The 23,674-nt window shown below is 40.5% G+C and overlaps 1 protein-coding gene across 14 annotated transcripts in view; it reads right to left on the reverse strand.

Annotated features, from left to right (window-relative positions):
• The window catches only part of PRLR (prolactin receptor), a 158,144-nt gene that overhangs the window by 46,977 nt on the left and 87,493 nt on the right, over positions 1-23,674 (reverse strand). For 9 of the 14 annotated variants that reach the window (XM_038123824.1, XM_038123825.1, XM_038123822.1 and 6 more), the window contains one exon: positions 13,212-13,302. The exons of the other annotated variants lie outside the window; for them this stretch is intronic. The gene's annotated coding sequence lies outside the window, so the exon portion shown is untranslated. The remainder of the gene's footprint in view (positions 1-13,211; positions 13,303-23,674) is intronic. 14 annotated transcript variants of the gene reach the window in all.

Below are 23,674 nucleotides of genomic sequence, written 5' to 3' on the forward strand. Positions count from 1 at the left end.
CACTGTGGAAAAACACGTGTTCCAGCAAGCAGACACATGCAAGGCTGTCAGAAATGCTCTGGCCAAGTGGAGGATGCTGGTTAAAACAACTAGGACTGGCAGCTTTGCCCCATACTTCCTCCAAAGAATTGTTTCACATGGAGGACAGGGATCCTGTCATATCATGCCATCTTTTCTTGTAAGGCATTCCATGCTGCAAGCATAAGCTCTTCACTGAAACACTACTATTATACTGCCTGGGAAAGGGAATCCTGGCTTTCAGACAATGCATCACAAGCTGCATTAAAGGCAGGCCAGCAGAGTCCTGTCGAAGACCGGGCAGAACCAATTGTTTGTGCTAGAAACAGCAGAGGACGATGCAGGGCAGTAGGACTGGATTACACAGCGTAAGGACTGAAAAGGGGAAATACAGATGTCATTGGGTCTCTAATGACTTGCCAGCTATTATAGAAGCTGCTCATTTGATCTTGACAGAAAAAAAAAAAAAAACACTAATAGGAAAAGTCTGGGCAGCAATAAAAATGGGGAAAAGAGAAAAAGAAAAAAAAAAAAAAAAGAAAAGCCCTGCTGCCATTGGAGTAAAATCTCAGATACAGCCAAATGTCCTGTGAGCCCCATTAGACTGCATCTTAAGCAGAAAATTTTCTTTCACACAGAAATGAAGGCCTTTTGCTAAAGGCTTATTGCTAATCATAAAAAGACTGAAATCAAACCAATGAAAAAGCCTTTTTTAAAAAATGAGATGGGGGATCTTGGTCAGTTGCCAAACAACCTCAGACATCCACTCTTATGCCCTTCCTGAACAAGACAGGAGGCAAAATTAAAAAACTGGTGAGTTGAGAAAAAGAGAGGGAAATCACTCACCAATTACCATCTCAGGCAAAATAGATAATATATGGGTAAATTAATTTAATATAATTTATTGCCAATTTATTAGATTAGCATGATGAGAAGAGACAAAATTTAAATAATACTTTCTTCCTCATATATTTTTTCCCATCCTCAACTTCACTCCTTCATTCATAAAGTGGTCCTTTACTTCCCACCACTAAGTTGGACCAGGGGAAATTGGGGAATGGGGGGTTGTGGTCAATACGCACTAGTTCATCTCTGTTCTCCTTCCTTCCTGTGCTGTTCCCAAGTACTGTTCTCCTGCTCCAGCACAGGTCCTTCCCTAGGGCTGCAGTCCTTCAAGAACTGCTCCAGCACGGTTCAGTCAGGAAAAACCAACCTGTGCCAGCGCAGGTCTCCTCTCTGGCTGCTGTGTGGGTATGTGCCCCAACACGGTCTCTCCCACGAGATGCAAAAGAACACCTGCTCTGATGCCCAGAGCGCCTCCTCCCTTCTTCTCACATGCTGGTGCTCACACTGCTGTTTTCTCACTTTCTTTCCCATTACTCCTCATGCTGCTATGCAATGTTTTTCCCTCTCTTAAATATGCTTTCACAGAGGTGCCCCCAGCTTGGCTGATGGGCTCAGTGGTGTCCTACAGTGGGTCCACTGTGGAGCCAGCTGTGCTTGGCACAGGGCAGTCACATACCTTTTCTCACAGAGGCCACCCCTGATGCTGGCACTTCGATACTGACATCCAATATGTCCTCTGGCTTTTGAGATGTGAAGGCAGTAAAGCCTGTTCTGGCTCTCTGGCTCTATCTCTTTTCTCTCGGTAGCTATGAAAATACGGGTAGGAGGAGAAAGATGAAAGAAATTTGCAAGCGGTGAAGAGAGAAGATTTAGTGTCTCAAGACCTGGTAAAAGACAAGGCAAGAACAGTCATGGTGCTGCAAAACTTAAGCATGATCTCTTCCTCATAGATTCCTGCTCTGTAACTAAAGTTAGTCTTAGGCTTGGAACAGCTTAGATGTGGGCCAGGAGACATAAGCAGCCAGGGCCATTGCACTTTACTGTCCTTTCACAGACTGCAAAGCATTCAGCTGATTTCCAGTATTTTATCCAGGCTTGTATCAAGTTGATTTTATGGATAATATCAGTAGGCCTTAAATGATCTGACAGTGCAACCAGGTAACTGGTAAGAAGCTGGTCATCAGAATATGAAGTCATTCCGTATGAAAGCAGAGCAGAGCACAGGCAGCAAGAATCAAGGTCAGAATGTTAATTTCTTGACTGTAAACCTCTGCATGGGAATAAGATAGCATCACAACCTATGGGAAGACTCCAGTTCTGAGTCTTAAAATATTAAATATGTAAATCTCACTGCTTCATGGACTATATAACAAAGCTGGAGTACTGTTTCGAGTAGCTTGTAAGTTACCAGAGTACGATGCAATGTTGTCAGGACTTTTCCAGAGAAGAGCTATAGTTATGTATTTCTTAACAAAATTTCTGGCTCAGCTGGTAATGTTGGAAAGAAGAGTGATATTAGCACACCAACGATCACAGAAATGCAGAGTTAGTGGATGAAGCTGAGCATGACTGCCACAGGAAAAGTTACAGGATCAGAGCTTGCCAATAGTAAAATAGCTCCAAACCTTTAATGAGTACCTTGTGGTCAAATGATACTGACTGACTTCTGGGTCAGGAGGAACACCCAGAAACATCTCTAAAAAGGCAGAAGAACTAATTCAGAATGCATGATATGAGGCCCAGAAGGACCTTTTACCTTCCCGAATTAATACTCCATTACTAATACTCCAACACCTGAAAAATGATATGATCTAATTGCAGATGCTATGAAGTTCACAAAACTGGTCTGCTCAAGTACAGGAGGAGACTGAATTCAAGGAAATGTTCTTTCCTTGAATTAAGTCTTTCCATGCTTCAGCTTTTCCTCTTAAGCACCGGGATAGCACCTGCATGCTCTGAAAGCAATAGTTCTTGGATTGCCTCATCTTAAAACGTGCCATTTCTCTAAGCCCCATCATTCCCTGAGAGCAAGCAAGAGCCTCAACTTCTCTCAGAAAACTCTTCAGGACCTGAAACTGTTCCAATGAGAACACCACCTGACAAGTACACCATTCCCTGTCCTTAATCCAAAAAAGGTTTTTTTCCTTTAGCGCTCTTTTTTCTTATTTAATTCCAAGACCTGACTACACAAGTGTGTCATTCTGGCAGCATCTTTGAAGTGCACTGTTATAGAGAAAGCACAACCCTCAAACGCTTTGTTGAAAGATGTTAAGACACTTGATTGTCTTCACGTTTGTTCTTCTCATAGGTCCTTTAAAGCTTCATGAATGCACGCAGTAAATTCACAAAATCCTATCTGTAATAATTGCACTTCACAGACATAAGCATATGCAGTATCCATAAAGTCATTACATTCTTCTCAGATCATTGTTCACCAGTCCTCTATGCATCACCTTCTTTTCATGACCCAACGAAATTTAAAACTGGAACAACTCATACTTACACACAGCAAAGAGGAACAGCTGCAGATGTTGTTGCTGCTCATAAATCATACTGTTCCAACTCTCTGCCATGGGCAGGGACACTTTCCATCAGACCAGGTTACTCAAAGCCCCATCCAACCTGACCTTGAACACTGCCAGGGATGGGGCATCCACAGCTTCTCTGGGCAACCTGTGCTAGTGTTTCATCATCCTCACAGTAAAGAATTTCTTTCCATATGTAAGCTAAAGCAACCCTCTCTCAGTTTGAAGCCATTCTTCCTTTTTGTGTCACTACAAACCCTTGTGAAAAGTCCCTCTCCAGTTTTCTTACAGCCCCTTTAGGTACTGAGAGGCTTTAGGTACTATCAGGTTCACTCCAGAGCCTTCTTTTCTCCCAGCTGAAAAACTCCAACTCTTTCAGCTTGTCATCACGAGAGTGGTTCTTCATCCCCCTAAACATCTTGTGTCTCCCCTCTGGGCTCACTCCAGCAGGTCCCTGTCCCTTCCATGCTGGGAGCCCAGGGCTGGATGCAGTGCTCCAGGTGGGTCTCAGCAGACCAGAGCAGAGGAGCAGAATCCCCTCCCTGCCCTGCTGCCCACGGGGCTCTGGATGCAGCCCAGGACACGTTTGGCTCTCTGGGCTGTGAGTGCCATGGCTGGGCCATGTGCAGCCTCTCACTCACAAGCACCCCCAAGTCCTTCTGGGCAGGGCTGCTCTGGGTCTGCTCATGCCCAGCCTGTGTTTGTGCTTGGGATTCGCCTTACCCAGGTGCAGGACCTGGCACTCGGCCTTGTTCTGCACCTGGATTGGTGCATTGGTTCATGAGGTTCTCACAGGCCCATTTCTCCAGCCTGCCCAGTCTCTCTGGATGGCTCCATTCCCTCCAGAAGGGACCACACCACACAGCTCGGTGTCACCAGTGAACTTGCTGAGGGTGCCCTCGATCCCCCTGTCCCTGTCACCAATAAAGATGTTGAACAGTGCTGGTCCCAACACTGACTCCTGAGGACACCACTTGTCACTGGTCTCCATTTGGATATTGAGCAGTTGATCCTGCCAGCTCCTTATCCACTGAATGGCCCATCCACCAAATCCATGTTCTGAGACAAGGACGTTGTGGGGAATGGTGTCAAATGCTTTCCACAACTTCAGGCAGAGGATGCTGTGACAGTCACTCTTCCCTTATCCATCAGCATCCTAAACCCATTCTAGAAGGCCATCAGATTTGTCAGGTGTGATTTGCCCTAACTGAACTGATGGCTGTCACAAATCCCCTGTGTATTTTCCATGTACTTCAGCACAATTTCTAGGAAAATCAGCTCCATGATCTTGCTGGACACTCAGGTGAGACTGGCCAGCCTGTAGTTTCCAGGCTCTTCACTTTTTTCCCCCGCTCTGGGTTTTGTTTCTCTTTTTTTACCGGCAGTAGGAACTTTATTGAACTGCCGCTAGTTCTCAAATATGGTGGCTAATGGCTTAGACATTTCATCTGCCAGTTCCCTCAGGACCCACATACACATCTCATCAGGCCCCATGGACCTGGTCATCTTCAGGTTCCTTAGATGTCCTTGAACCTGATCTCCTACGGCAGAAATTTCTTCATTCTCCCTGTCCCTGCCTTTCCCTTTTGCAGCTTGGGTGGTGTGGCTGGAATATTTGCACATGATTCAGGCAACAAAAGGTGGTGAGTACCATGATAAGATCATGTCAAATCTGATTGTCAATTCAGAGGAACAACTTAGAGGCAGCGGGTCAACGGGCATTTTGCATTGGTTTAGAAAGGATATTTAAAGATTATGAAAGATGCTTTGATTCTAATTGACAAAAGCAATCAAAGACTTTGTACTTCAAAGCGAGAAGTTACTTCATCACTGTAGAATGGGGTGAGTTGAGTTAGACAATGAGAAATGATGATCAAATCCCTCTGATTCTTACTTATATGAGGGGGAAGAGAAACAAAGAGAAAATTGCGGATAACCACTTAGGGATTAGTTTACCTCAAATTAGAGGTATTCCTATGGAAATGAAGGCAGACATCTTCACCACATTCAGGAGGTCTTCTAAATTTTAAGTCTTCCAGGAATCTTACAAAAATCCAGAATAGAAAAAAGATACCTTTGCCCATATATTCAAATCTCATGCACAGGGACAGTGAATTTGAAGAAGTAAGTATATATTCATCTTTAGATGCATTACAAAAAAGTGGGTCTGTTTTAAATTTCATTGAAAATGTCTGGTAGACTTGAAGCAGCCACTACCAATCTAGTCTCACTGCTCTACCTTTAGCAGTTGATATAACCTTAAACTGGATCTGAGTGAGAAGGGAATTCTTTTGAACTACACACATTTATATATTACTTATTAAATAAGATTTAATATGAGAAGCATAGTTTATAAACTTACAAAAATTATATAACCTCAAAAATATGTCTTCCTTAGAGATACATTTTGATTTTATTCCTATGTAGCAGAAAAATTAGGTGTTTTCTAATTGTAGTGAAAAAGGATTTATCAACCTATACATGCAGACTGAAAAGAATGACTCAAGTACAACATTTTTTTCTCCCATCCCTATCTAGCCTTGGCTGACTTGCAGAATACTGGAACAGAACGTTGTTCTGGAGTCAATCGTACTGACTCAGGATGGCAGGCAGCATTAAGGAAGAATTACATCAGGGATATTCTCTAAGACTAGGTCAAGACTGCTGATGGAGAGCAGCATAATTATTTACTAAGTAATGACAGTGGGATTTTAAAACTTTGCCCTTTTTTAATGTGGACCAAATACAGTTTTAATATGTTAAAGCGGAATAAATATTATAAAATCTTCTGTAAAAATTAAGTCAACAGAGAGCTCTGATGACCCAAAGACATTTCTAAAGACCAAGTATATTATTTCAATTTACTTAAGAGAATAATTCCACTATGTTATGATGACAAGTACATTCTTTTGAAAGGCCAGAACATTTTGAATTTAAGCTGGTGTTAGACCACATTTTACTTTGAATATCATTATGAATTATTCATCATTCATTAACCATATCATAGTCATGTATATGCCAACTGAGTGAAAGACAGAACCAGAATTTTTCAAACCTATGTATTTGTGAGAGACTGAAACAGTTAATGGCCTAAACATTGCTAAAATCATTGAAGGACTTTTGCCCACTACTGGAGACTGCAAAGAAGGAGTTGTTGTTCTGCAACCACTGAAGCCCATCCTTCCTCAAATACATCTATTAATTGGAATTTGGACTTGATATAAGACAAAGAGGGTATACTATCGTCCAGTCAGCCTGGGCCTGAGGAGAAGAATTTGTCTAGAATGATACTGGAAGAGAGACTGGGATTCTGATGGCTGCTGATGTGCAAAGTAACCACTCCGGTGCAGAGGGCAGCACAGCTCATCTCAGGCTGCAGCTGGGTGTCAAATGAGACACAGAAAGGCAAACCCCTGAGGTGAGTGAGCCCTGTCTCTTTGTCCTTACTCAAGGGAATTCAACTGTGATAACTCTCCTGCCAGGAAGTGCCTGACACTGCAGCCTGAAGGCATTAATCTCTGCTGATGGGCCATGATGGACTCAACTGTACTGACATTACAGGCGGTGTAACATCTTAGAAGGTGTCAAAAACACCCAGAGTGTCCCCATGATTCACATCTATCATCCAGTGTGAAACTCCTCATCCCAGAGGAGGTACTTGGGCATTCTCACCTGAACCTAAACTGATATAAACCCAGTAGATTTTGTGTTCTGTGGATTTTTCTCGAGATTGTTCCCACCACCTAATAAATACAATCTGTAATCATCACTTTGACAAGATTGCGACCAACAGATATGGAAATTCCAACAACCAAGACTTGTTGCGAGGCCTTCATATGGTGAAATCTTCTACTCTTATCCTTTCATTTTCTTTCTCTTCCATATATGTTTAAGTGATATTTTTATGCTTTTATGTTATCATTTTACTATAGGCAATAATAACCAAAAGGCTACATCCCGCCTTTAAATTGCAACCAAATTGCTCTAAAATAAAATCATAAATGTATGAATTTACAAACACCAATCGTTCACTCTGCCCCAAGAGATGTATTAACAAGAATCTGGGTTACTCTTCTTTGTGGGGGTGGGTCATGACAGTTTTCTCTTGTTTTATACATGTGGGTTTTTTAAAAGGCTTTATGAATCTGAAGGAGAACCACAGCCCCTTATGAACTCCTGTAAATACTGTGGTATTTGTTTATGGCTGGTTAATGAATATGTGAAAGGAAGATCCTGGGTCCTATGGTCTAGCTTTCCCCCTCTGGACTGATACACAGCAGAGAACAAGGCTGCCTACTGTGAATGCACAGCAATGGGAACTTTCTACTAACTGTGTGCAGAAGGAGCTACCATAAAAGATGCTGTGGGTAAATTCAACTGTAGGTGACTGTTTTTCTCCAAACACACCATCCATCTGTTTCTGGAGAAAGCAAACATTGTTTAGAGTTACTGTAGTATTTGCTTCTCTACAGTATGTAGAATAAAAAAGTCAGACATTGGAGGATATGTCGCCTGACCCATCAAAACTTCTCTTCCTACACTGCAGCTCTAGCTCTGAGCTAATACATGTTCTCTGAAAGCTTTCAGACTTCTGAGCACTCCCCTTCTACCTTCCCCCTACCTGCAGTGTCGGGTGCCTGAGCTCAGGCTCAGCTTCAGTAATGGGGTAAGGGCCTAGCTTTGAGAACAGTCCTTCCAGAAAGGCCTGCCAAGAAGTGTCCAGGGGTAGGCTCTCCCATTTCTCTCTGCAATAGCTTAGAAACCGAGGCCTCATTCTGACCCCACCTGAGCTGTGCTGCAGCCATGCCTGTGCTGGGCCAGGTGCCCCACTAATCTGGACCCTGACCCTTCAGCCTGGGCTCTCAGCTTAATCCCTGACATGCCACAATCCAGACAGATTGTCTGTCTGTCTGGACTCATGGCTGAACCCGGTTACTGTCATTAGGCTTATCTGGGCACTGTGGCCTGTGCCCTGGCAGAAATTATGAATATACATATCTCTGGCACCATGCTCCACCTAGTTCCTTGCTGGGTAGCATATTTTGTGTTTGAGACTACAGCTGGGGCATTTTGACCATGTGGAAGAGTGGATCAATGCTTTTATGTTATCATATTATTTATTATATACTTATGTTATTAAGTGGAAGGTTTCACTTCCCTCATATGCCTTGCTCCTGCAGTGTTCCCACTTCTCCATGTGCCAGCTGAGATTCACATTGACAAACTACCTTGGCAAATGCCTTCTATCAGTCTAACAAATTAAATCAGCTTCAAAAGTGGTACAGCAAGCACCAAAGATGGTGCAAAAGTGGTAGAGCTCACAGGTAGGTAGGAATAAAGAATTGGAGGGAGGAGTGGGTGAACAGGACCTCCCTTTTACAGAAGTATTTGCTAGCCGCACTCAGTCACAGTCTCAAACCCAGCCAGTTATATGACTGATCACTGTAAATTCAAACTGTGTTTCTGTCAGGGTTTATGAATGGAGACAGCAGAGAATACAGAAAAAGTAGCTCTGCTTCTTGAATAGAATACATAAATGTATTTGTTCTCACCTAGCTGCCTACTTAAATAAGCCACTAGCTTTGGTAGTTTAGTAAAGCAAAGAAGAAGTCAACACAGAGAGAAGCAAGGGAAAACAAACAGATTAATTCTCTATTTCCCATCAGAAGGCTATGTCCAGCTACATTCCACAAAGCAGGCCCTCACTATGCACAGAGGTTAATAAATGTCCCAACAATTATTGTTCCCTCCACTTCTCCTTTGCCTTAGTTTTATTTCCAAGCAGACAGTGTGGTATAGAATATCTCCTTGGTTAGCTTGGTTCAGCTGTAGTGTCTGTGTCCCCTCCCAAGCGCTTTGCTGTGCCCAGAGTACTGGCCCATGGAGGGGGAATGTTGGAGATGCAGCCTCAATGCTGTGCGAGGCTGCCTGGTGGTAGCCAAAACACTGCTGTGTTACCAGCACCTTTCCAGCTACCAATACAGCACTCTGAGGACTCCCGTGGGGAAAGTTGCCCAACCCAACCCTTCCTGAACTTGCCAATGCAAGTCAAATGGCACTCTGCAGAAGCCAGGCAAGATACCTGTCCCACTAAACTAATGGATATTGCTATGCTGGATGATTAATGCTTATACAGTTTTCTTTATTGGAAAAGACTATTACACAAGGGATCCAAGAGTTCCGTAGGACGTGTGTAAACCCCAGAAGTGTTTATGTAATCACTACTCCCCCTTTGAGTGCACACTGCAAATTTCCACAGTTTTGGACATGGTCAGGAATGTTACTGGATACCCCATTTAAAAAAATGGGGTAAGAAACTAAGATAATGATGTGAAAAGCCTTGTACATATCTGGGCTATAAAAAACATATGTAACATTTCTTCATAACCCTCTATTTATTTTGGCAGTTAGACAGGTGTATTCTCCAAGCAAAGCTCCCAAAACATTTAGCAGAGGTTAACACAAGGACGAAAAGCAATAGCGCATAAGAAGGAAAGTGCAAGTTCAAGGCAATTTCCCCACTTATCAGTGTGTTAACCTGTACTGACCTGAGCAAGACGTCGACAAAAGAGGGCTTTAGAAACTCAGTAACTGTTATCACTAACATGGGTGATGGTAACTATGAAGAGACATTTGAAAGGTGGGATTATACCCCTATGCCTTTCTCCTTTCCTCACTTTTTATCCCAAGGACTTACCCCTCACTTGCACATGTCGGTAAACGCAGTCAAGAAAGCATCAGGAACACTGGCCAGACCTGTCCTGCAGGTGTTGCCCAGCCACTGTAGCAGCAGGCAGTGCTTGAGGGCAACAAAGCCTCCTCAGCTGCCATAAAGGATTTTCTTCCCACAACAGGCAGCACCTTAGCTTCAAAAAGCCATAGTTCACCCTTTCATATTCTTCCCTGATATGTCAAAGGCTCTAAAGTGAGAAAATCTAATACTCCTGCATACAGGAATCAGCTCTGACCACTGCCTACACCTGCAATGAAAGTATGTGCTAAGGCAACCAAAATACTAGCAGAAACACACAATTCCAAAGAGGTGACACTGGTATCACAGTTCAGTCTTCAAAAAAATTTTTTTTTTAGTTAAGGTAGACCTGTAATATCTGTGATTTGTCATCCACAGACTACTCTATAGATTCACCCTCACAGAGACAACAATTGGGAACAGTTGCTGGGCAAAACCACCCAAATCAGCCAAATCACCTGCTATTATGAATAATCACACTGCGAAAGCCTCTTAATTAGCTACTCAAGATTATTTTTAAAGTAGATGCTTCTTTGGCTCTGACTGTGTTGTTATTGGAAAGTGATTTTCTACCTAATTGCTTTAAGGGAAAAGAATAGTCTTCCAATTTCTTCCTAAAGTTTATTCTCTGTTTTACATCTGCTTGTTTATGATTCAGATCAGAATATTACATTTTCATTTCTTCTCTGTCCTTAGTGTTACAGCCTCCACCTGGAATTCTTTCTGCACTCTATGACATGTTATCGAGAGATACAATATCCGCTTCGCAGATGGCAGACAACTGGATGGATGGAGCTTTGAGATCCCCTCCCACAGTATAGAGGATTGCAGCTTGGTGATCTTAAAAGGTCCTTTCCAACACCAACCATTCTATGACTTTATTCCATCTTGTATTTTTTTGATAGGCTAAAAAGATTATTTTTGTGATATCTTCTTGTAAGAAAAGCTAACAGAATAGTAAGAATAGAAGCATTCTTTGCACCTGATCAAATTTTAATTCATGTTTCTTGAATGAGAACAAGTAGAACTTCACAAATTACTTTGACGTCTTCACTAGAACTTTGAATAACATCATTAACACTCCTTTAATTCCACTAGAAGTAATCCAGCTACATCAGGCCAACACTTCTAGACTTGCTCTTGTCAAAGTAATTTGTCTGTGTTTCCAGCTAATGAGCTGCTGGCTGGAACAGTAATTTTTGTTATTAGTCCAATCTCAGTAGCAAAGATTCAGATCCAACACTCCTTAAGAATTTCAAAGCTAACCCATTCCTACACAAGAGCTTTCCTTTCATTGCCAGTGTTATTATGTACTGAGGTACAGTACCAAAAATTATTTTCTAAATCCCACTTCTCAATCTTGTAGTTTCCAATCTGTAAAGAAAAGGTGTTTTACTGAAGGTGGATAAGATTTACTGCACTTGTATATTGACAGTTATCAGTCAATCCAGCTCAAATACCTTCAATATTTCATTCTGCTCAGAGATGTTCTGAAGTCTCCCATATATTCCAAATTAGTCTATCCAGTACAAAGCTGTCTGCATAATTTTCTTCCAACATCTCCTTTGATATGGATTTTATATACACAACATTCTTCAGTCATCTTGTAATATCTGAGAACAGATTTTATCATTACATGCTCCATTTTCTTATATCCCTTCCGCACAATTATGCGATGGAGATCCCCCATTACCCAACATTAGTAGGTGACTTGGGAGTTCACCAAATCATTTGTGGAAAGAACTCTTGTGCAAAAACCTTGAAAAACACAAACATCTACTGAAATCTGCGTTTATGAAATGAAAAACAATGTTGAAACCCAACTCAGTGTGTTGCTGTGTGTTAGCAATTTGCGTCACTGTTCTAAGATCTGTAGGCAGTATATTTTGCATTAGCAGCCTGGATTTCTGTCACTGTAGTTAAACACTTTTGGTTTTGTGGTCTCAGATCTGGTATTGTCTTACAAAAGCTGGTTTTAGCCCAGATGTTTATCAATTCATCATTTCAGCTTCGTCAAAAATCTTCTGCAATTTTAAAAGCAAATGTTTGGTGTTTTTTAGAAAAACCTAAAATATCTGATTTCTCACATATAGTTTCAAGCTATATACTCAGGTTTGTTTCTTCTGTTCAAGGAACAAAATTCTCACAAAACCCACGAAGTTATGCACATTTACATAAAAATGAAAATAGCAAGCAAACACACATGGCTTTTTTGAGAACAAATTATTGTAAAAATATAGCTTTTTTTCTGGTTATACTAGTTTATAAAGAAATACAAAGTTTTCAGATGGCCTTTCAGGCATTGCTTGTTCAACTTCATTACATAAATCTGAGGAAAATACTTAAAAAGAAATTGCCTACATAGATAGATTTAGTACTGTGTTTACGTGAAAAAAAAATAACACAAACCAAACAATGAAATAGCAAAATAATGCACCCAGTTCAAAGCCACAGGGAACTTCACTATATTGAATAACATTTAGTTGCAAATAATTTTTAAGTGGATTTGATCCTAAATGTGCTTCTTAACAAAGTCTGAAGTGCTTTTGCAAGAATTTCTACTGAAGTATTTCCTTTCAACTCTGTGCTTCTTTCATTAAACACAAAACAGAGTGGACACTTCCTAACATCTAGGTTGTTTTTTCCAATACTTAAATAATGTACCTGCCTCACAGTTTAACTTCAAACACTGGAAAATAATTTTCTTGGGATAATGCTACATTTAAAACTCAGTTCTATGATTACATAAATTTTTGGTAATAGCATGATACAGAAATATTTTGTAACTCTAGGCTAATATGAATTTTATGTGAGCAGTAGCTAACCCACAGCTTAAGCTTCTGATGGGGTACTCACAGTAGGGCTCTATCCAACAACTCCACATACCCTAGTTCTTATTATGTAAGCAAATCCCAAGTTATTGGCACTCACAGAGTTCAAGGACAAAAGGAAAAAAATCAGAACATGCAGTACCATTTGCACATTTGAGGCTAATACATTTCATGCACTTAATCAAGTAACTCAAGATAATCTGTTTCATCCAGACAAAGGGCAGAAGTAACTGATTTTACCACGGTCTGTTCTCAGGCAGTCTCCACTGATTTCAGAAACCTTCTTTGACTCCAAATCTCCTGGCTGAAGTGCAGAGTTGTGGCTTTGCCCCTGTCAATCAGCACAAAGAATATGCTATGTCAGTTGTCAGCCTGTGCCCTGCTTCTTCCTATGGATGCCTACCACACACTCCTTGTCATCATCCCTGGTAAGTCATCTGGGGGAGAATCAATGCTCAGCACTGAAAGGGTGTTCCTATCCTGGAAGCTACTCATTGTCTCAGCAGCTCTGAGTCAGCGATTGTCTCCTCTCTGTAAACATTACTGTCATTACTCACCACTTGCTACCTACTGGTTTCTACCTATCCAGGCTTTATGTACAAAGAGCTCTAAGCCACAGTGTGACCCAAACTACCACATATCATTACCTCCTTCCCACCTTCATTTACCTTCATGACAATTTTTGGCCTGTTAACTCAGTGTGATTCTGTTTTCTCTTTCATCTTCAAGATTTAACCAGGCAGAAGCAAATGCAGTCAGTACTGCTCTCTCCAGAGATCTTTTGAGAACACCTCTAGGAAACCTTACAGTCTTTGGAGATTTAGTGTGTATTTTTCTGAACTTAACATCATTAATGTAACTCAAAACTTCAAGAACTGTTACAAGTACATAATGCTTTGGGATTTAAAGTGGTCCCTATAGCTTAGGAAGAGCTTTAGTATTCTTTTCCAATTTGGATTTGCTTTGGCTTAACAAAATCAAATTAAGAAACAACTAATGCAGTCTAAATTTCAGCTATTCTGCATTAGATCCTGTAACCTATTCTGATCCAGCAAAGCCTGAATCTGCCAAGAAAAAATAAAAATTGGCTTGTCTGTGTTCTTACACTGAACTCAAAAGAACTACACCTACATCTAATGCTTCAGCTTGCTAGATCATGTCCAATTTTTGTGGGAGCTGAGAGGATTAGAGAATGTAATACAAAAAGAACAATGTATATTTGAAAGCACTCAAGGACAGGGACAAGATGAAACTTTACTAATGCTAAGCCCCCTTATAAGCTTGTGAAAAGCCATTTTTTCTACTAAAAAGTCTTAAATATACTTAAATTAAGAAGAAAAGCAGTTATTTCTCCTAAAAATATCCAGTGGAAAATTTTAAGAACACCAAAAAATCTTCTGTATAGAATGATTTTTTATTTTATTTTTCTCTATAAATAGAACAAGATCAGCCCTCAGAGCTAGCCTGTAAGATGCACCATGATATATCTTTTTTCAAAGAACAATGCAGTTGTTTAAATATATATTCTTCTCATCAAATTTATTTTTGAATTCTGGTCAGTTGTAAAAGTGTCAGGGTATTTTTAAACTTTAGAGATTTAGGATTATGTAAGTGAATAGTTTTCTAACATACTTGTAAATCAGTATCATTTCAGAATATTTCCAGGAGATCTCTATCTTCAGCTTTGACTGGACTTTTGAACAAACTGCACTTTCTCTGCACCTGCAATCTTCATCTTTTGCTGGCATAGTGGTTTGCTGCATCATGCACCTTGCCTGTGGCATTCTTCAACTAGCTACACAAAGATACAGCCTCTGTTTGACTGTAAAATCAACACAGAAACACAGTCTACATATTTTTAACTCTGGCCTTCTATTTTAGGCAACACAGAAGAGAGCTTCAGTGCAAGTCATGCCACTTGACTTCAGTTGATGCATTACAGGGAAAGATATCTGCTTTGTAAAATGCCCCAGAATGTTTGCATTAACAGATTCTCTAAAGAAAAAAAACCCAAGAAAACATGACCAACTTCTTGAGGCAAATCCCTTCAGCACAGCTGGGGACCAAGGCAGCAGGGAAACAAAAGGCAGAGAGGGGGACACACGTCATCTGCCCCACAGGGAACACTTGCTTGGCAGGCCTGTGGCTGCTGCCCTGCATTGTGTTTGTGTCCCAGCTACTGGGAAATGCTCATGCGGGCTTTGGGCCCCACCAAAGCCAGGACTAACCCTTACTGGGAAACGCTCATGCAGGTTTTGGGCCCCACCAAAGCCGGGACTAACCCGCTCAGGGACTAACCTGATCTGCAGCTGAGCAGGACTGCACTGCCAGATCAGCAGCCCGGCCTGCCAGCCAGGACACCTGGGCCTGGGTCCCATGGTGCTTGGAAAGACAGCCTCCCACCAAGATAAACATGGGAGGCTTCCCAGAGAGAAAGCAGCAGAACCAAGGAGACCAGAGGGAGTTTTTAATCCACCAATGCTTTATCAAGCCTGATGAAACTGGTCTTAGCATGACACTGATTTATTAAAATCTTTCTTGCTCCAGCTTAACCCACACTAGTGACAATAGTAGGAGGATGCAAATTGCAAGCAAAAGTAAATAACTAACTCATTAAAATCATGCAGCTGAAATACAGAAATGAATAAATGGAAACAAACTCCTTAATTTGTTGATTTAATATCTTTTAATTTTTCCCATGAGGCGGCTAATAGGGGAGCTAATGAACTGCCAGTCATCAGTCACTGGACACTGCTCCACATTCAAGAGGCTGATTAAATAACACAGGTGCTTATTAGTTAGGAAAGAGATCAGACATTTGGAGCAAAGGAGAGGCAATCATTCTAGTTATACCAGTCTGAAGCTATTCTCATAAAACAATATAGTATTAACTTTTCCCTTATTTGGATTAGAACAGAGGAAAACACCATACTAAAGCATGGTATGAGGTATAAACCAAAATAGGGCACAGGATTTCAACATGCAGAATGACTCCAGCTCTGACCTCTAAGGGGTCAGCACAGCTAATGGACATCCACTTTCAAAAGAAACTTCTCTCTACAGACAGGGATTGTTAGAATAAGCTTCAGCCTACTCGTAAATTACAGATGTCAATCCATGGGAAAAACAAAATTAATATTTTGTAGTAGGGGGTAATTTTCTTCTAGTCTTTTCTGGTGATGCTGAACAGTTAAGTCAGTTTATATGGTACAGCTCTTTGACTAATTTCAGCACTCCTGACCAATAAACTCCAGGTATTTCTACTTCTCTTAGCATAATTTACATAAATTCCCATAAATCTGCAATGAATCAGTTCAAGGAACAAAAACGAATAATTTTCCTTTTTGTAGAGCTATTTGTTTTTGTTGATTTTTCTATCTCCTTGAACAGATCAGATGAATATCAGTCAAAGAACAAGGGAGGAAGTGGAAATGGTTTGAACTCTTATACAATAACACTTAAATCCAATTTGTTTCAAGCAAACACAAAGGATAATACCTGTGAAGTTTTGGTTTAGCTATCAGGATGTATCTAAGAGGTAAAATGTTAAAGCCAATGAAAAACTAATTTTTTACTGCCTGCTATCAAAGTACTAGTAAATTATGCCTGTTCAAATAGAAAATGGATTGTTTATATCCATTAAGGTTGTCCCTACATAGTTAAGTGACCTGTTGAACCTAGTAAGCATCAGTGTCTTGACAACAGTGAGCTGAAAAGCAAAACAAAAGTGGAAATACAGTAAAGACATCTTTTCAGGTACTCATGACTACTGGTTATTACCTGCAACAATAATCCCTCATACCTCTTTGAATGAAAATAGTTGATGCTGTAAATCCTAGTACAGCTGTGATGACATAACCAGACTTCCATGGATTTACTAGGCAAGAGTTGTAAAAAGGATCCATGACAAAGCCAAAGACCTTCTAAACCTGGCTGACCTTTGGCTCAGCTACCTGAATCACAGGAAATAGCCACAGCCACACACTCCTCTACGAACACTTAGATTTAAGGGAATCATAGACAGATTTTGCAGGGAAGATTAAAATCAGCTAAAGACATAAAGAGCAACTTTTCTCAAGTAGCAGTAAGGATTCCCATGCAATGGGATAACAAGACCAAAGTTAGAGGAAAAAAAAATTAGGAACATGGTGTTGATTCTTAAGCTGTGGCTATTAGTCTTCCCATAGTCAGAAAAAGGAAGTTTTAAGGTCAGGTGGAAAAAATTATCTGGGGGACAAATCCTACTGACGCAGCAAAAATTATCTTCCATTTGTAGAATCTAGTACATACGGTCTAGACTACCTGTCTTTGGATGCATAGTCCACATAAAGTTAGGAATCCTCATATATAGAAAGTGAAAATTTCAGGTTTGTGTTAAGTACTATTCACTACCAGCAGTCAGAACCAAGGCAACAGCTCCCCAGCAACAGGGTGACAGTCCTCAACTCAGACACTGTTTACACAAGGAGTGTAGGTTACAGTGACCTCTCTTCCGAGTGCTAGGTGTTTGATTCTTCAGCACAATGATGAACACCAATATAGCTGCTTATCTGAGCCTGCACTGCAGGGACGAGAAAAAGGAGGAAAAAGAGCTACTTTTCTCCTCCTTCTGGAGCATTTCAGAATTCTAATCTGAACTTGTAAATTAATTTTTACAGGAGTCAGGAAACAGCAAGCAGGTGTTCACCATTCCTCTGCTTCCAGGTTCCGCTCAGCAGCGACGCAGAAGGCAAATGGAGCTGGGGAAGGGTTTGGAACACATATCCTATCAGAACTAGCTGTGAGAGGTGGTGGTGTTCAGCCTGGAGAAGAGGAGGCCCAGGGGAGACCTTATCACTCTCTACAGCTCCCTGAGAGTGTAATCCAGGTGGGGGTCAGCAACTTCGACCAGGAAACTGCTGACAGATCAAGAGGACATAGTCTAAAGCTGTTCCAGATGAGGTTTAGGTTGAATGTTACAAAAAAATTCTTTACAGAAATATGATTAGATACTAGAATGGACTACCCAAGAACATGGTGGTGCCACTGTCCCTGCAGGTGTTTTAAGGAAAGACGAATGTGGCACCCAGTGCCAAGGTCTGGTTGACACGGTAGTGTTGGGTCATAGGTTGGACTCTGTCACAGGACGAGAGGGAGCTTCAGACAAGCCCTGCCTTAGCTTCAAATTTCTGGCAACTGCTTGAATTTAAGAAATCACTCTGGCACGCAATTTCTAGGGATGGTAAATCAGGTCTATTTACAAAATAAATTATTTATTAAACAGACAGCAGATACCAGACAAAAGATCTTAATCAGAGTTACTTACTGCAAAGTATAAAATTAAAAAGAACTACTAATAGATTACAGCATAACATAAAAGCTTGCACAACATTAAGGTGGCACCTATATTAAAGCTAGGAAAAGAAATAGTATTGATTAGGGGCCAAATGTAACTTACCACCAAAACACTAATAACGTACACAGATTCCTTCACTCAGCCTCCAGAGGAGTAACCGCAAAGCAAGCGTCCCTGCTCAGGTGAGAAACTCCACACATTTCCAGGGAATGTGTAGAATATTTCTGCTCTGTAAAAGTTTTGGTGTAGCTTTTATAGTTTGTAAAGTGAGATGTCTGTCAGTCAGAAATCCAGCTTATCTTCCAGATCTCTCTCTGACAGTAAGATGTTTACGGACACTTGGGAGATGCCAGATCGCTGTTAACCCCATGGTGCCAGAATACCTCACGACAAGACAGTTTGTCCTGTTGAGTTATCTGACCAGTTAACAAACAAGAGATAAGCTCTTGTTGTGGGGGTAAGATGTCCCGCTACAAACTTGGATGATCGCAGAGGTCTTTTCCAACCTAATTGCTTCTGTGATTCTGCGACAGTGAAGTGTGCATTTTAGTGTACACTGATCTGTCAGTTTGTATCCTGTAAAGGACCCACGTTTCAACACTTTGGCACTGGACCACTGAGAGCTGTATTTTGGGATACTGTGGAATGGAACTCAAACCTGAGTTCTGCATGGGATAAACAGCTGTTAACAGATGTACAGAAGTGAGATTCTTTGGCAGGGCTGTGACTAGAAGCAGTGCTTTCACTGTTCTTCTATAGATTCAGATTTGAAGAAGGAAAACAAAGATCATTACAAGTTTGTTTCATTTAGGAAAGAACATTTTTCCAAATATTCAAACAGCATAATATTAGATTCAAGAAAATACAGGCTCAAGAACTTCTGTTTCTTGATTCACATCAAGAACCTGAATACAAGCATTCTTTTCCTCAATGACAGAGCTCCCGACTTTGCTGAAATATCTGTCTCCACATTTTTTTATAAGAAAATATACCTTGTTCTGATGGTGCCTTAGTTAATCTTTTATATCATATATGAACACTTGAATGGGAGGTCCTCTGGAGTATCCTGACCCTGCTTCTTTGAAAACAATCTAAGTAATCTTCATCAAACTAAAGTAAAATTTAAGTAAAACATCAAAGTTTTGCCTTCAACAATTCTGTACTGCCCTGACAAAATACCTTTGTACTATCCCTTCATTTCACAAAAAGAAAAATGAAAACACTTCTTGTTATGCATTAGCCATCTTCCAAAACCCTTCTGGTGGTGCCTTGTTGTTTCCATCCCTCAGACTTAGACTACCCAATTTTTATGAGGAATAAAAATCTCTGAGACACATTCATTTCTAAGTTCCAGGCTTTCTGGGCTGTTTTCCTTTGTAGCAATTTCTCAAACCCACTTAAACATAACTTAAAAAAAAAATATATTTTTTTTTATTTCTTTCCCTGTTCCTCCCAGATGTTCACAACAATGCTTGTCCTACTCTCATAATACGCTGTGACTTTAATGCATCTCTGGGCCCCATCTCTATCTTATCTCACGCCTAACAACCTTACATAGCAATTCAGCTCTTCCTGAGATGCAAAGAGTCCACTACAGTTAATTTTCTACAGTGCAGCAGCAAAACCACCTGTCGTTCCCAAATTAAATAAATTTTCCTCCTTATATTTGCCTGTAACAGAATGCACTGCAGAAATGAAGTCAGACACAGCTCATTATGTATGTCCACTCTTTGTTTACCTCTTTACAGGACCTGCCTCATAAGTCTCCAGCCAGAATTGGCATGATTAGATTAAAAAGTCCAGAGATTCTCTGATCATCCCTTAAACCCCATCCAATGCCATTAGTACTGAGTTATGGACAAGCCTCAACTTTGGTATGTCAACTTAGCCTATTTGAACTATTCCTCCTTGAAGAATTATTACACATTAAATGAGCCAGAGAGCAAAATGCTGAACATAGTACAGCACAGAAATATTAATCTGTAATACTGGATAGCCAGGGCCCTTGCTACTGTTAACAGCATATTATTTATGAAGAGTGAAACTACTGACAGAAGAAATGAAACAATTTCATTTTCATTAATATTAGATATTCAGTGATATAACCTGTTAACTGCTTGGTGAAGTGAAATGATTCCAGAATAGCTATTCAGATTTCTTTCGAATTGGAAAATATTATATCATAGTACCTTTATTCTAGTGGATAAGAGAAATCAACTGAAATACAGATTATTAAAGGTATAGGTTAAATTTGAAAGAAAGCAAGGACCTGGAGCTGAATCTCTAAAAATCCATGATAATAAATGCCCTAGTTTCTCAATTATTTTAGCTAAAATTTCTGGTTAAAAATTATATTAAGAACCACAAGAACAAGACAAAGAATAATGGAAGTTTGTTTTAAAAATAAAAGAGTTCAATCTTAGAAGAATTATAAAATAATTTAAACAGACCTCTGTGCTTTTTTTAAAAAATGAAAATAACTTGTAACTGAGTTCAGAATTTGTTTATCAAACCCAATATTAAACACACTAATTCAATAGCTGCACTATCCCCTTCATGCTTTCATGGGGTCAGGTGATGCTTTTAAAAGACCTGAGTGTCATAAAACACCATCTGATTCAAAAGCACCTCTTCACTCATCAGCTCCACCCCTGAGTTATACTGTTGCTGTGAAATAATATTCAGATTTCTTGTGTCTGAAACTCAAAATATTTCTGGCCTATCTACCTCTCAGTATCAGTGCTGTTCACATATAAACCAGCTAGTTCTGAATCAATTCACTTGAGCATTTAAATCAGTTTTACTTCATTAATATAACTCTCCACTGGGGCTAATATATGCTGGTTTTTAGTGTTGTGTAATGTAGCCAATTCCTCTTACAGTTTTAGTTAATGAAAGACTCTTTTCCACATTTCCTTCCAAAAACTGTTGTGTAACATCACTGTGTACTGTAAATAGCTTCCCACTTCCATCTGCTATCTGCTCTAAACTGCTCTGGTTTGCAAAGTTTTTGTTTGACAGTTCTTCAGCATAAAGCCTTGTTGTAATTTCTTCTGGACTATGGCTACCAGTAGCAGTGGCACATAAAGATTATACTGTAAATACATTCTTACTAGTTAGACAGAGTCTAAAAGAGTGCCTAAAAGTTCATTTTAATGAAAACATTTCATAACAGATTGGACATAATGAAACTCTTGACTTCAATGGGATATACCTTAGTAATCAGCTGAGCTGAGAATCTCCTTCTCAACACTCTGAAAGGATGTACCAAAGGCCCTACAAATAAACTAGAGGTTGTCATGGTTGATTTGTAGTACAGATAATGTACTAAGAAAACAAAAAGAAACACACAAAAAAAGATTTTTACCGATACCAGTCACTGCCACAGCTTCCAACAAAGTTCAGACAAGCCAAGACAATTTGAATGATGCCAGGTAATTCTGAAATATGGTTGTATTGGGTTTGTGTGGCAAGGGTTTGGTAGCAGAGTGGCTACAGGGGGTGCTCTGTGAGCAGCTGCCAGGCACTTTCCCCATGTCAAACAGAGCCAATGCCAGATGGATCTAGGGTGGACCCACTCCTGGCCATGGGTGAGTGCGAGGGACAGTGATGGCAGCAGCACCTCTGGGAAAATGTATTTATAAAGTGGGAACAAAAAATGCAGCCCCTCCAGCCAGAGAGAGGAATGAGAGCATGTGAGAAGAACAACTCTGCAGGTACTGAGGTCAGTGAAGGGTGAGGCAGCTGTTCCTGCAGCCCCTGGAGGAGCCCACACCAGAGCAGGTGGATGTGCCTGAAGGAGACTGTGACCCCATGGGAAGCCCGTGCTGGAGCAGGCTCCTGGCAGGACCTGTGACCCCACAAGGGGCCCACAGTGGAGCAGCCTGTTCCTGAGGGACTGCACCTGTGGAGGACTCCAGAGTCCAGGCTGCAGACTGGAGCAGTTTGTGGAGAACTGCAACCCATGGGAAGCACTTACAATAAAGAAGCACATGAAGGACTGTCTCCCGTGTGAGGGATGCCTTGCTGGAGCTGGCAAAGAGCATAAGAAAGAAGGAGCAGCAGAGAAAATGTGTAGTGAGCTGACCACAACCTCCACCCCTTGTTCCCCTGTGTCACTTGGGAGAGGACAGAGAAATAAAGAGTAGAGTTGAGCCTAAGAAGCAGAATGAAATAGGGAATTCTTTTTCTTTTAGATTTGTTTTCTCATTATTATTCTCATTTTTCTACTCTCATGCTATTAAGCAATAAATTAATTTACCTGAACTGCCCGCAATGGTAGCTGATCAATGATTCTCTCCCTGTTCTTATCTTGACCCATGAGCCTGCTGTTATTTTCTCTCCCCTACCCAGCTGAGGAGGGGAGTGACAGCATGGCTTAGGTGGGCACCTGGCAACCAGCCAAGGTCAACCCACCACATCACTGATAGCACAGGAAATCACAGTTCTACAGTTATATTTCTACACAACATGCTACCTAGATATCATTATTACTGTACAGTTTCTATGACCAGAGTGTCTAGATCTAATTGCTTTGCTGGGTACAATACAAACATCAAAGATGTATTTCCCTTTTCAAAGAATGTGAAGCCTAACAATCTCATGCATAAAAGCTTCTCTGTAATTCAGACTAGAAGAGGTTTCAGGAGGTCATCTAAATCCCAAGAGCACCAAGGAGGGATCAACAACGCCAATATAATTCTTTAGATTTGCTTAATCTACCCAATTAGGGGAATTTTGAAATCTCCTTAGGCAATGTAGACTACTGATATAATATTTATATTAATGAAATGTTCTTAATATCTATTCTTTACGTCGCATTCTACAACTTAACCCAAGTACTTCTTTTGCAGCCTAAAAGCAACAGAACAACAGACTGCTTCTGTCTCTCTGCAGAGCTCAAAGACTACTTCAAACACTTTAAATATATCTTCTCTTAATATTTAAATGTAGCAGTCTTGATTAGTTTTCTCATATGCCACCTTCTCCAGATCTCTAAATCTTCTTACTCTGCTGCAGACTCCCCATCTATCTTTTTTAAAGCACTGTGCCTCTGAAATACAAAATATTTTAGCTGAGGCCTTGAAAATATTGAAGGGAATAAGAGAAACTCTCTCAACCACACTCCCATTTGTAAATTCTAGCATGGTATCAACTTTTTGCACAGTGGGATGATGTTTTGACTCCTGTGCTTCTTTTGTACTGTTAAACTCCCCACTTACACCTGTTAAGATCTGACTATTAAAATTGTTAGAGAGGACCCTCTGTCCAAATTAAGGTGCAAATGAGATCATATTCTAAAGTCAACACTACAGCTTTTATTAAACAGTAAATGTGAGGGAGAAAGAGAGAGAAAATGGAGCAAAAA

The sequence above is a fragment of the Motacilla alba genome, chromosome Z (assembly GCF_015832195.1).
Source record: "Motacilla alba alba isolate MOTALB_02 chromosome Z, Motacilla_alba_V1.0_pri, whole genome shotgun sequence".
Taxonomy (NCBI): Eukaryota; Metazoa; Chordata; class Aves; order Passeriformes; family Motacillidae; genus Motacilla; species Motacilla alba.